Raw genomic sequence first — 14262 nt, 5'->3', positions numbered from 1 at the left:
CCAAAGGCCAATACAGCCATTTCATTTGTGATTAAAACATCTTAAAATGTAATAAATGTAAAGGCTATATTTTGTATTCTGGTATGATTTTATAACATCATATATTAACATAGAGCAAAATGGTATTAAAATTATGTGTAGAAGTCGTTGCTTTGTTATAAGAAAGTATATATGTCCGGAAAAATGAATTTCATTGATGTCATTCGGAGTAACTAATATAAAGGGACCATTTTGGATCAAGTCATGCGGTCAATATCATGTGACAGGATGTGATATCATTCAGACACCTGCAAAGGACCACATGGTCATGAGGCAAAGTAACTAACTCTCTTTTAACTATTTGAAAAATTAATGTTTTCACTTGCTCATATACGCTGTCCCGAAACATCAGGTCTTTCGGTACAACCGCTATAAAACATGGAAAATGTTGTAATATTTTAAAAACTTGTACTAAATATAAAATGTTTGATTGTCATTTTGCTAGCTAGCTAGCAAGCTAGTTAGATATCAGCCTGTTAGCATTGTTTGAAAATATTGTCATTCGGTATAACCAAAAGTGTCATTCGGTAACACCAAAATTTTGGTTAAACCGAATGACTTTTTTGGTGACAAATTTTGTCCATCTTGTAAAAAATGACAAAAGCAGTGTTAACTGATTATAAAAACCACATAATCTCATTAACACAATCATTTTTATTATATTTTAAACATTTAAATGTGTCAAAATTATAATTAAATATAATTATAATAAATAACACAGACTCATTTCATTTTAGCAATTTGTGTATATCTCATTTGCTGTCATTAAATTGTATTACAAATACTGATCATCAGCCTGTAGTTACAGTTCCAGCATTGACAACTGTGAAGGCCATATCCACTGACCCCTAAACAGGACACATTTGAATATAACTTCTTTTCCCAATGATATATTGTCCACCTTGTCTCAATGCCCCCTGACCTCTTGCTCCCTTTTCCTTCATAACCAGAGACAGCCCGCTCTCCAGACACACCTTACTTCCTGAGGAGAAAATTACTCCTTCCTAAGAAAGATGTATCGTGCTCTTTGGAATGTGTGGGAGCAGACAGGTACCAACGGAGAGGGCACATCACCCGAGATGTAATGCTGCTCTGGGTTCTTCCGTTCTCCTGCCAAGCTCTCGCTCGTACCTGTCAGGGGGTCATTGGGAGCGCGCTCAGTACACACGATGAATGTATGTATGACCTTAGTGACAGGTGCTGCGGAGAGAGAAAGAGAGGGAGAAACAATGAACCGGGAGAGAGAAAGATATAAAACACTACATATAAGAAAAGAAAAGTCATCTCTGGAATACAGTCAGCCATGGCAGGAGATTCTCTGAGTCTGAAACAATGAGCTCATCCAGCGCAACAGACTCACACTGACCGTTTCTGTAACAGCTCATTCAGGATTATGACTTAATCAGATCAGCTTATAGTGCTTAGGTAATTATTTAATCAAAGCTGGACATGCCAATACAGCAGTACGGCAGATTAATTAGGTATAGAGGTGACTTCACCTCCGTCAATCTCTCTCTCTCTCTCTCTCTCTCATGCGAATGGATGAAATTGCATCAGAGATGTGCAATACTTCAACTTCAGCAGGGAGCAAAATCAACACAGTGACAAAATCTGTCATGTGGAAAAAAGCAATATTAGACATTGCTTAATTATAATTTTAACACAGTGAGTTCCAAGCCACCGCCCACTGACAGTAACAGAATCGATTTTTAAATTATTTTGTTTAATTTTATTTAATTATTTCATTGATAAACACCATATGAGCAAATACAAATATATACACTACAGTTCAAAAGTTTTAGGTCAGTAAGATTTTTTAAAATAAATTAATATTTTTATTCAGCAAGGATGCGTTAAATTGGTCGGAAGTGACATTAAAGACATTTTTAATGGTACTAAATATTTCTATGTCATATAAATGCTGTTCTTTTGAACTTTCTGTTCATCAAAGATTCCTACAAAAAAAAAAAAAAAAAATGCATCACAGTTTCCACAAAAATATTAAGAAGCACAATAATAATAATAAAAAAGATTCTTGAACACCAAATCAACAGGTTTTACTGTTTTTTTGTTCAAATAAATGCAAACTTGGCTAGCATAAGTGACTTTATATAATATATATATATATATATATGAGAGAGAGAGAGAGAGAGAGAGAAAGATTTACACAACAGTGATAGGATATGAAAACAAATCATGAAAATAATTTTTTACAGTGTACATTGTCTGGAAGTTCATTTGTTCCAGACATGTTAAAGGGATAGTTCACCCAAAAATGAAAATGATCCCATGATTTACTCACCCTCAAGCCATCCTAGTCTATCTTCTTTCAGACAAACACAATCAGAGTTATATTAAAAAAATATCCTGGCTCTTCCAAGCTTTATAATGGTAATGAACGGCGCTCACGATTTTGAAGCCCAAAAAAGTGCATCCATCCATCATAAAAGTATGGCGGAAGCATAACCTCTGATTCAACATAGTTCAAACAAATAGGGCTGGGCAACAAACTCAAGCTTCTCTTCTCTTATATTGAAATCCTCCCACATTTCTCTCGTTTTAGACTTCAATTCATGACCGGTGTTTTGTTTTGCTCTATCCTCTGCACGTCCACGTTCGTCAATACGTCATGCGTCGCGTCAGAGGTTACGCTTCTGCCGTAAGTTGACTTTATAAGTTGTTTGCCAGAAGCTGGTTATTATGTTTTATAAAGTTGCAAATATGGATATTTTTCTTACAAAAATGCATCACTTCACTTCAGAAGGCTTTTATTAACCCCCTGGAGCCATATGGATTACTTTTATGATGGATGGATGCACTATTTTAGGCTTCAAAATCGTGAGCCCCATTCACTCCCATTATAAAGCATGGAAGAGCCAGGATATATTTTTGTGTTCGTCTGAGAGCAGATAGTCATATACGCCTAGGATGGCTTGAGGGTGAGTAAATCATGGGATAATTTTCATTTTTGGGTCAACTATCCCTTTAAGCTCTGGTGCTCATGTGGTGCATTTTGTTCATCCTTTCTCCCCTTGATTTCTAGTTCTTTCAATAAAAAATGTGGCAAAAGCCCAAAAAAGAAACAATGAAACAGTTTGGCTGAAAAACTTCCTCTCTTCTGAGGTTTTGACAGCAATGGTTGTGTCATGATTTATAGTTACTGTGCATGTCATTGTGTTGAGTGAGGTTAGGCCAGTCGCAGCTTGGCAAACGCATATGACTCAGTGGGCTCATCCTGACTAACCTGCTATTAGTCACATGCAGCCTGTCTGCAGATGAAAGCTGAGGAAAGACTCAGTCCCGGGTGATCCTTATCTAGCTGATTAGGGATTCCTGACAGCTTTGACACTGAAACTCGGTGCAAACCGTGATTCAGATAAAGGAATGATGAATGTGGCTGCTGCATCTCAGCTTTGGTTCCGGAGGATTCCGCAGTGGAGACAACCCTCTAAGTTTCCATGATTAATGCCAACCACATGATGGGGACAATGAGAACTATCAAAACACTTCGGGAGGCAAATGGAAGAGACAAAATATTATATATAAAAGCGACGTGAAGGAATCATTTCTGTTTAAAGACTTGTAACCTTCCTGTTCATGGTTCACCACCCAAACAGACACAGAGAAACTTCAAATGTCTTCACAGTGTGCAGTAAAAGCCCATGGTCAGTCATCACAGAAAGACTGGGCGGTATGACTATATACTATACTACAGTAGAGATGATGCCATACCATTCATTACTATGGTACTACTTTACATTATTTATTTTATTTTAAGTAATGAAAATTCTCAGAACAGTGTCACTTTCACCACATCTCAAATTATCCATTGTGTTTAATAACATTCTGTGATGGAAATAACATTTTGAACATTTTTGGAGTGAACTTGCCAACTTCTTTGCTAATTTCTCTCATCTGATATATACATATAATTATATAATATTGTCATGCTTTCAATTTGAACAAATTTGTTTAAACAATGTGACAAGTTAGAATGAACAGATCTTAAAAATATTCTGTTAGAAGTGTTCTGTTTTTATCTAATATTCTGACACCACAACATAAGAATTTGAAAAAAAAGAACATTCTGTGATGGAAATTACATTTCATAATTACATAAAATAAATATTTAATTACATAATTACATAAAATTACTAATACCTTGCATTTATATCATAAATACAGACAATCAAATACATTTTTTTAAACTTTTAATTTGAACAAATTTGTGTTTAAACATAATTTGACTCATGACACATCATAAAAAGTCTGTTCACAAGCGATAGTTACCTTCTTTTTTTTTTTTTTTTTTTTTGAGGCCACAACATAAAAATTTTAAGAAATACCTCAAAACTGTTAGAGTGATATAAAATTCATACCAAATAAATGGCCATGGCCTAAAATTAACACTTGCCAAGAGCCAAATGCGAGTAAAAAGCGCCGCTGCCGAGTATTCATATACGATGTCAATAGCTAGTTGGTCGGTAACATTTTTGTGAATTCTAACAATGCAATCTCGTTCAATCATGAACGTGAACAAACGTCAACGATGCTCAGGACAGTTGGTGGGCAAGTACTGCATTGTCACGAAAGTTTAAGCCTTGCCAATTTAAATATTCAAACGCAAGAAGATGTGAAAAGAAACTCAATTCGGTACTCGTGTGCTGTGTGGGAAGTTTTCTGTGCGCAAACATCCAAAGTGCACATCCAGAAATCTGCATCTCACACAGTGCACTAATACTGAATTGAGCTCTCTTTCTTGAACCGTCAAATTCGAACAAAATTATGCAAAAAATGCCTGTCTCAGCAAGTATCCTATTAAACATGGTCGATTATGTCTTAAGTGACTGTAAACAGTTGAGAAAGAAAGCTCATGTGCACAGCATTGGTATACTGGATCCGTGCAGGTCTTAAAGTGGCAGCAGCCTAATAAACCTGTTTCCGTCTGTTTTTAATATTAATCAAACAACAGAGGACCAAAAAAAATTATCATCTGAATAAATTTTGTACCTATAATACGGATTAATCTACGATTAATTTATACATTGAAGACTGTGCTGTGATTATTTTACATTTGATTATATTAGTAAATATTTGTACCAGAAAACCTACCAGAAAAGCACTGTTTATTCTTTGTTCTATTGTAATTATTTGTGCTATTGCTTATAATTTGATTATTTGGTCTTATTTTATCACTGACAGTTTACTTCTCTTTAATCATGTTTTAGATTTTTATAGTTAGGCTAGTAGTTTTAGCTGTGGTATTGAAATTGGAATAGAGAATTGTGAATTTTCACTGGTATCTAAATTTTTGGTGTCATTACTGCCTGTTTTTGCAAAAACAGTTTCATGGCCTAAAAAAAAAATATATATATATATATATATATATATATTTGGTATTTGGTAGGTTTAAAGGATGTATAATATGGTCATGCAGAATAAGGCATTAATATGTGCTTCATAGATACTAATAAACAGCCAATATCCTGGTAGTATGAATGATAATAAGTAGTTAATAGTGAGAATTGGACCCTAAACTAAAGTGTTACCAAAATATTTATGGCCAGCAAATTTTCTTAAGTCACTGGCCACTGGCAGGTGTGGCAAAAAGTTATTTTTTGGCCCTGGTTATGACTATTCCTCCTGCTTCTACTTGAACATGTTTAGCTTTAGCACTCTTGGTGATCAGGCCCACTAGGGCGGAGGTTAGCAGTGGTGGCGTATGTAGGGAGGGTTAAAGGAATGGGAGCCCTGTGGCAGATGGTGGGGCTGAGGGACAAAGCCTCCCTGCCTTCAGCTGGATCTGGAAGATACGGGGGCATGGATGAAATATGCTGGCAAGAATCCACGTCCTTCAGCTTACACACATACACACTCCGACACCAACACACCGCGGTGAGCTCTCAGCATGGGGGGTCTGCCAGACAGGGATCAAAACAACAGTCAAGACAGAGTCACAGAATGACACAGGAGGTGAGGGGTCTGAGGGAACACGGCAACTGTTGATTTCAAAAGCCTAGTTTTTAACATCAGTCATGCTGCATTATGATTGGAACAGACTCAGAGCCCCCTTATTGGAATGAGCTCAAAAATAAACCAAGAGATATTGTTTAGCAAGACTTGAACAACCTCCTTTTCACTCCTATTAACCTCTATTACTCTCATAACTGTTCATTTTAATTCTAATTCACAAGTTTCATTAAACAAATGAAAATTCTGTCATCATTTATTCACCCCACTATTATTTTAGTGTTAATGATAAATTATATGCTTATATTATAGTTTAATTTTGAATTCGATTTTATTTTTATATTTTCTGTTTTGGTGTCCCCAGAATGTGTCTGTGAAGTTTCAGCTCAAAATGCCCCACAGATCATTTATTATAGCTTGTCAAATTTGCCCCTATTTTTGCCGCCATTTTTGTGTGTCCCTTTAAATGCAAATTAACTGCTGCTCCAGACCCCCTTTCCAGAAGAGGGCTGAGCGTTAACAGCTTGCGCTTCGGTTGCTCAACAACAACAAAGCTGGACAATCTCACGCAGCCAAAATAAGGATTGTCAGTAACGGTGTTCAGCCTTACATTGTTCAAACTGGAGTCGGACACTGATGGAGAGACTCAGGAAGAAGTTACAACTTTTAGAATGAAACTGGACGTTTCTGAATGGTTAGTGGATAAATATCTAGTTACTGTGGAGTTGATTCAAGGCGCATGATATTACGCAGCGCCTGTGACCCTGCTTGCACAGGGAGCGTGCCTTGCAACCATGGAGACATTTGTGAAAGACGCTGCGTAATATCATTGCGCCTGCTGCAGCCATGGTACGCCAGCAAAGTTCCTTGATTATTACGCCAGAATGAGAGTATAGTTCCTAGCCATATCGGCCTAGAAAATCGCAACTTTTCATTTTCCATCGGTCTTAGTACACGATGTTACTACAAAAGAGACAAGTTTTAAATAGGAAAAATACCGAAACTCTTTGGTCATTTTTGAGCGAGATGCTAACGGTCTAATCAGATTCAATGAACTATGCTAAGCTATGCTAAAAGTGGTACCGCCAGACCCGGAGATCGGCTGAATGGATTCGAAAACGGTAAAACTCAACTGTTTAACTCTAGGGGAGTTGGAAAATGAGCCTATTTTCAAAAAAAGTGGAGTGTTCCTTTAAGTGATTATTCACCGAAATCTACCCTCTAATGACCCTCTACAAAAGAGTAGCAGAATATTCTTCATGTTCACAATTTGTGTTCAATGGAAGAAAGAAAGTCATACAAGTTTGGAACAACATGTGGGTGCATGTGTAAAATGGCAGAATTTTCATTTTGGGGTGAACTAGTCCTTTAAGTTTTGAAAAGTCCCTTGCTTTTCACCTATTTTTGGAGGAACAAGAATATCCTTGTGATCTGAATCTGCTGCTGAGATGTTCAATGCTAAACCTTTCACTCAAATATGAAGCTAATAAAGAATGCTTGTTTTAACTCTTCAAACAGGTGTTCACAGCAAAACTATCCACAGAGGAGAGATATTCAAAGAGAAAGGGGATGTGTGAGGCTTTGAAAAACCACAGAGAGGAAAAGATGGGTAAAACATCAAAGCTCGGGCAGGATGAGTCAGAATCCGCTTCAGAACACCTCTCTGCTGGTAATAATTCAGGATTTGAAATATCAACAAAACAGAAACATGTAGTACCAGTGTAACACATTTGTGCTGCAAGGGATTTACACACATTTCTGCTGTTTTCTATCAGCGATCTGGATACCAGCAAAGATTCAATACAGATCTGATATTGGCATCTGCCTCAAAGGGAAATGTCTCAACTTATTCCCCATTTGTTTTTACAGAACATGTAAAGAAATATGGATTATGACAACTTAAATTCTGTCATGCTTTTACAAAATGTTTGTATGTATTCATGTACGTGATGTTAGGGTCAATTTCTGCAATCTGGTTTGTAGCTCAGTTTAGCTCAATTCCTGCAGCTCAACTGGTTGAGCAAGCCAAGGTCACAGGATTCCCAGGGAATACACATACTGGCAAGATGTATGCATTAAAAATACATTGTAAGCTGCTTTGGATCAAATGTAAGAGTGTTTCTTCAACTATGGCCCTCTCCTAAAAGACATTTCTTTTCTTTTTTCTTCACAATTTCATTAGTTTATTTTATCTGCTAACAATATCCAACATTGTATTCACACATGTAATTTTTCTGTGTTTTATTTTGAAAGCCACAATCATTCTATCTCAAATTATGTATTGTTTTTAATAGCATTCTTTGGAGGAAATGCTATTTTAAATATTACAATAGCTAATACTAATTTCACACGTAGCTAAGTTTCCACCTGGTATTAAGATGCAATTTGGTCGATCGGATCACAAGTGGATGACGCTAAATAAACAGGGTCTAAAACATTTTGAGCTTGTCCCACTTTCGACCACTTCCAGAGGTAGTCGAAAACGCTTTTGACCCGATTGCTTTCGTAGACGCTCATGTGGTTGAATGTGTTCAAACAGCCGCTAAACACTGTCTAATCTCTGCTTACTGACCTCATACATGAACATTATGGGAAGCGCACTAGCCAGATGGAATTTAAACTTTGTCGGCTGAAGACCCAAGTTTGGTTTGAAGATGAAAAATGTACCAAGCACAATGTTCTCTCACCAGAGAAATCAGGACAGAAGTGGCTGAGAGTAGACAAAAGAGACGGATTAAAACACCAGGTCCGATCGACCAAAATGCATCTTAATACCAGGTGTAAACAGAGCAAAGATGTGTTTTGGTCGATCAGATCACAAGTAGACGAGGGAGACACATTCCCGTTTACACCTGGTGTTTTAATCCGTTTCTTTTGTCCACTTTCAACCACTTCTGTCCTAATTTCTTCGAGGGGCAGTCTATGGACGAGTAAATGTATGGATTATTTTAAATCTTTCGATCTAATGGACAAAATAAGCTCATGCAATTTAGGCCTAGTGCACACGTACATGGGTATTTTTATAAACTGAGTTTTTCGTTTAAAAATAAAAAATAAAAAAATCGCGTCCACACAAGCACGGTTTTAAAACGCAAAAACAAGTTATGAAGCGCTGTTGGACAAAAGCCAAGCCATGTTGGCCTATCAGAAGCCTGGAAGAAGTTTATTACCAGTTCAGTAGGCTAACAACATTGTCATTTTATTAAGCATTTTATTACTATTGCTATTATTATTAATTCCATAAACCAGAACAGTACAATGAGACATACTCATTCAAAGTAAAAAAAACCTTTGAATGACCCACGTAGTATTACATTCTCTGTTCCGCAGTACAATGGGAGAACTGTGCATGTATCTGTATACATGTTACCAGTTATTAGCAGCAATATTTTGACTACGTCTTTCATTGCACAGACTCGCCTCATGTAAACAAAGGAGACAACAGCGCGCCCTACGATGTCACTGGCCAAAATCTCCGATTTCACTGTCTACACGACAACGCTGTAACCGGAGTTTCTAAAAATCTTCACCATGGCCGGAGTTTTCAAAAAAGTCCGGTTTCAGTAACCGGATACTGCGTTTGCATGTGGACGAACGGCCAAACCGCATAGAAAAAGCTGCGGTTTTGAAAATACCCATGTTCGTGTGGACAGGGCCTTACATTTGAATGCGACCGGAGACGACGGAAAAACATAAGTAGAGCATCAGCTTTCGTTTCTGCTCTGACAGCCACAAGACCAGCTGATTGCTGTGAGTGTGTGTTAGAAATCAGGAATGGTGAGAGAACATTGTGCTTGGTACATTTTTTGTCTTCAAACCAAACTTGGGTCTTCAGCCGACAAAGTTTAAATCCTGTCTGGCTTGCGCGCTTCCCATAATGTTTATGCATTAAGTCAGTAAGCGGAGAGTAGGTGGTTTTTGCGGCTGTTCAAACACATTCGACCACATGAGCGTCTACACTACGAAAGCAATCCAGTCTAATGAGTTTTCAACTACCTCTGGAAGTGGTTGAAAGTGGACAAGCTCAAAAAGTTTTAGACCCCGTTTACACCTGTATTTAGTGTCATCCACTTGTGATCCGATCGACCCAAACACATCTTAATACCAGGTGTAAACAGGGCCTACACACAATTTTTTCCCCCACATATTCTACATAATCTGACAAAATTCATTGGCAAATGGCGCCATAACAGTAGAACAGCTGTTTAAAACACACACACACACACACTCCTGTCCCACCCACTTTTAAAAACAAAGTTACGCCAAAGTTTGTATGTGTATAATTTTCACAATGAATTGAACTAATGACAGTACAGCCACAATTTCAATTGCATTTTTGTTTGGATGTTTCGTTTTGATCTTTGTGGATTCCTTCTGTTGTGCATGTGTTATTCACGTATGCTTTTGTTTGCTTTTTGATTTTTAATCATTGTATAGTTTAATGTGATCTGCACAACACACAACCAGAGGTCAGCGAGTCTAGTGCCATTTCATTAAGTCTTAAAACAAGCGGGCAGCAGCACTGGGTTCACACATCAAAAGGATAAACGCCAGAATATACATGTGTGTTTATCTCCATTCTTTACATTGAGAAATCCAGATGTCTGCAGCATGTGGTGCTTTTATTTGCCCATTAACTTGAGACACAATTAGAGCAGAACTGCAGGCCAAGGGCTTTCCGACTGTGAACTTGAGTCAAACTGTTTCAACAGGAACAAATGTACCATGAAAAATGTAACCGAGTTTAAGCCTCTGCTGCTCTTGTTTACAGACGTGCAGTATCTCAACACCTAATCCGGTGGTATTGCAATAGGTTGTTTCAAGTGCAAACATGTTTAAGCAGGACATAAGTAAATATAGCTGGTGTCGGTGTGAGGAGACGTCTGGGTCTGCGCCCTGTGAAAGGATACATTGAATGGTCTCCCCGCACAGGAATTTCTCTTATGCAACATCTCCAATTATAAGTGTGATTAGATCACAACCCTGGATGCTGTTCCAGAGTTCAAAAGGGTTTGAGGCAAAATTATATTTTGCATCAACAAAACAAACCTTTTTATAGCAGCTCGGATCACAGTTTTAGCCATTTTGTTATTAAAAGGATGACACTTGATGTACAAAACACATGATTCTAGGTTTTCTTAAAGGGGGTCAAATATGTGCATTGCAGAAATGAAACTAGTTGACGCATATAATAGCAAAACATTTTTAACAAAAATTAAACAATGAAAAGTGATGCACAACGGGCAACATAGTTTAACACAAATTAAAATGCAGATTAAAAGAAACATTAAAAAAATAGTATTGGGTCATTCCGTGTCAACCAGAGGTCACCAGCTCAAATTTTTGATTTTATTATTATTTTTTTTTCTGTAGAAAGACAAACATAAATAGTTATGAAAGCCAAAATATTAAATTCTTTAAATATCCCTCTTTAAAATAAAAAAGTATCAGCTGTATGCAAAGTGACTCACATTTGGTTTTTGACCACTGAAAATGTGTATAATTTACCAATTTACTGATGGAGCCGCATTAACATGTCCATATCTCTGGGATTGAACCATTGAGGGCCTTTAAATTGTAGATACCAAAAGTAAAGTTTCTTAAGAACCAAAATCTAAAAGGATATTAGGATATCTTTAATACTTCTTGAGTTACAGGCATGCAAACTTAAGGCAAAAAACACAAGAAGCGCTTTTTTTTTACCATTTTTGAACTGTCACCGTTGGCATATAATGAAACAAAGATTGATAAAGTCAACAGATTTTACTAATAGACCTACCAATCTCTGTGTAAAAATAAAATAATGATGCTGCCGTCTTTCTAAAGTCATTTTTACACCCTTGTAAACTGGGTCCAAATCTCAGTTGAAAATGGTCATTTTGACCCCGCTCTACAAAATAGTGGATCACTCAGTAAATATACATCTGTGACATTTAATATTTTGGCTTTCATCACTATTTATGTTGACAAACATAAATAGTAATGAAAGCCAAAATATTAAATTCTTTAGAAATTCCTCTTAAAAAGGAAAAAAAGTATCAGCTATATGCAAAGTGACCCACATTTGGTTTTTGACCACTGAAAAAATGTACAATTTACAAATTTATTCCTGGAGCCGCATTAAGATCTCAATATCTCTGGGAATGAACTGTCAAGGGCCTTTAAAATGAAGATACCAAAAGGAAAGTTTGTTAAGAAACAAAATCTAAAAGGATATTAGGATCTCTTTAATACTTCTTGAGTAACAGGCATGCAAACTTGAGGCAAAAAAACACAAGAAGTGCTTTTTGCCATTTTTGAGCTGTCACCGTTGGCATATAATGACACAAGATTGCTAAAGTCGACAGATTTTACTAATAGACCAACCAATCTCTGTGTAAAAATAAAATAATGATGCTGCCGTCTTTCTAAAGTCATTTTTACACCCCTCTAATTTGGCTCCAAATCTGAAAAATGTCATTTTGACCCCTTCTACAAAATGGTGGATTACTCAGTAAATATACATCTGTGACATTTAATATTTTGGCTTAGTAATGATGCTGAAAATTCAGCTTTCCATCATAGGAATAAACTACATTTTATAACATATTCAAATTAAAAGAGGTTTTTATAAATTAGTAATAATATTTCACAATATTATTGCATTTTTGATCAAATAAAAACAGCGTCAGTGAACATTAGATTTCTTCTAAAGCATTTGGTTGTACCTTGCAATATCCCATTTCATCCAGTGAGGATTGATGTTTTTTTGCATCTAACTATTGCGTTAGACGTCTGAATTCTAACCTCTCAGTTGAGAGACATGTTCCCTTTGAACTTGGACAGGACTGAGGCTAGATTTAGCCATCAGAAGCTGCCTTAGAAGAGCCATGACACGACCCGCACCCCTAAACTTTTCATCTGTCCATTTGATTACTGCTGCACACTGGAATGGTATTAAGATGAAATGTTCCCTAGAAAAAAAGAAACTATTCTTTAAAGATATACTGCACATCATACAGCTTTCAAAACCTATCACGAAAGATGTGTGCTGGCAGTGCTTTTACAATGACTGTCGAGCATGTGAGAAGGCCACGCTCTGTGTAAGGTGGTCACTCTGTAAGTTCAGTTAGCCTTCAAGACCAGCACACTTTGAAAGGGTCTGTGCGTGAAGCGGTGTGACCAGTGCCCTTGGATCTGGAGACTATGCTTCTCTATGAACCCACTGGTGTTCAGTTACTTAACGGCTGACATTTGCCTACACTGGGTGTGAGCGCCGAGTCACGTCAAAAGCAAATAGAACCCATTATAATCACTGACACTGTCTACACTGGATGCAGTATACAGATGCACACTCAGTTTCTGACATACTCTGACTTTATATCTCGCAATTCTCACTTTATATCTCGCAATTCTGACTTTATATCTCGCAATTCTGACTTTATAACTCGCAATTCTGACTTTATATCTCGCAATTCTGACTTTATATCTCGCAATTCTGACTTTATAACTCGCAATTCTGACTTTATATCTCGCAATTCTGACTTTATATCTCGCAATTCTGACTTTATAACTCACAATTCTGACTTTATATCTCACAATTCTGACTTTATATCTCACAATTCTGACTTTATGTCTCGCAATTCTGACTTTATATCACGCAATTCTGACTTTATATCTCGCAATTCTCACTTTATGTCTCGCAATTCTGACTTTATGTCTCGCAATTCTGACTTTATAACTCCCAATTTTGACTTTATATCTCGCAATTCTGACTTTATATCTCGCAATTCTGACTTTATATCTCACAATTCTGACTTTATATCTCACAATTCTGACTTTATATCACACAATTCTCACTTTATGTCTCGCAATTCTGACTTTGTCTCGCAATTCTGACTTTATATCTCGCAATTCTGACTTTATATCACACAATTCTGACTTTATATCTCGCAATTCTCACTTTATATCTCGCAATTCTGACTTTATAACTCACAATTCTGACTTTATATCATGCAATTCTCACTTTATATCTCGCAATTCTGACTTTATGTCTCGCAATTCTTACTTTATATCTCGCAATTCTTACTTTATATCTTGCAATTCTCACTTTATATCTCACAATTCTGACTTTATATCACGCAATTCTCACTTTATATCTCGCAATTCTGACTTTATATCATGAATTCTGACTTTATATCTCGCAATTCTGACTTTTTCGATTTTTTGTTACAATTGTGAGAAAAAAAATCAGAATTGTGAGATAAAAAGTTG

General features: G+C 36.6%; 1 protein-coding gene across 1 annotated transcript in view; it reads right to left on the bottom strand.

Moving 5' to 3' along the window:
- Positions 1-789: 789 nt before the first annotated feature.
- The window catches only part of LOC127498114 (uncharacterized), a 29530-nt gene continuing 16057 nt past the window's right edge, over positions 790-14262 (bottom strand). The window contains exon 2 of the mRNA XM_051867098.1: positions 790-1239. The gene's annotated coding sequence lies outside the window, so the exon portion shown is untranslated. The remainder of the gene's footprint in view (positions 1240-14262) is intronic.

Source organism: Ctenopharyngodon idella, chromosome 17 (assembly GCF_019924925.1).
Source record: "Ctenopharyngodon idella isolate HZGC_01 chromosome 17, HZGC01, whole genome shotgun sequence".
NCBI lineage: Eukaryota > Metazoa > Chordata > Actinopteri > Cypriniformes > Xenocyprididae > Ctenopharyngodon > Ctenopharyngodon idella.
The sequence above is the reverse complement of the archived record's forward strand: the minus strand, read 5'-3'. Positions and strand labels throughout refer to the sequence as shown.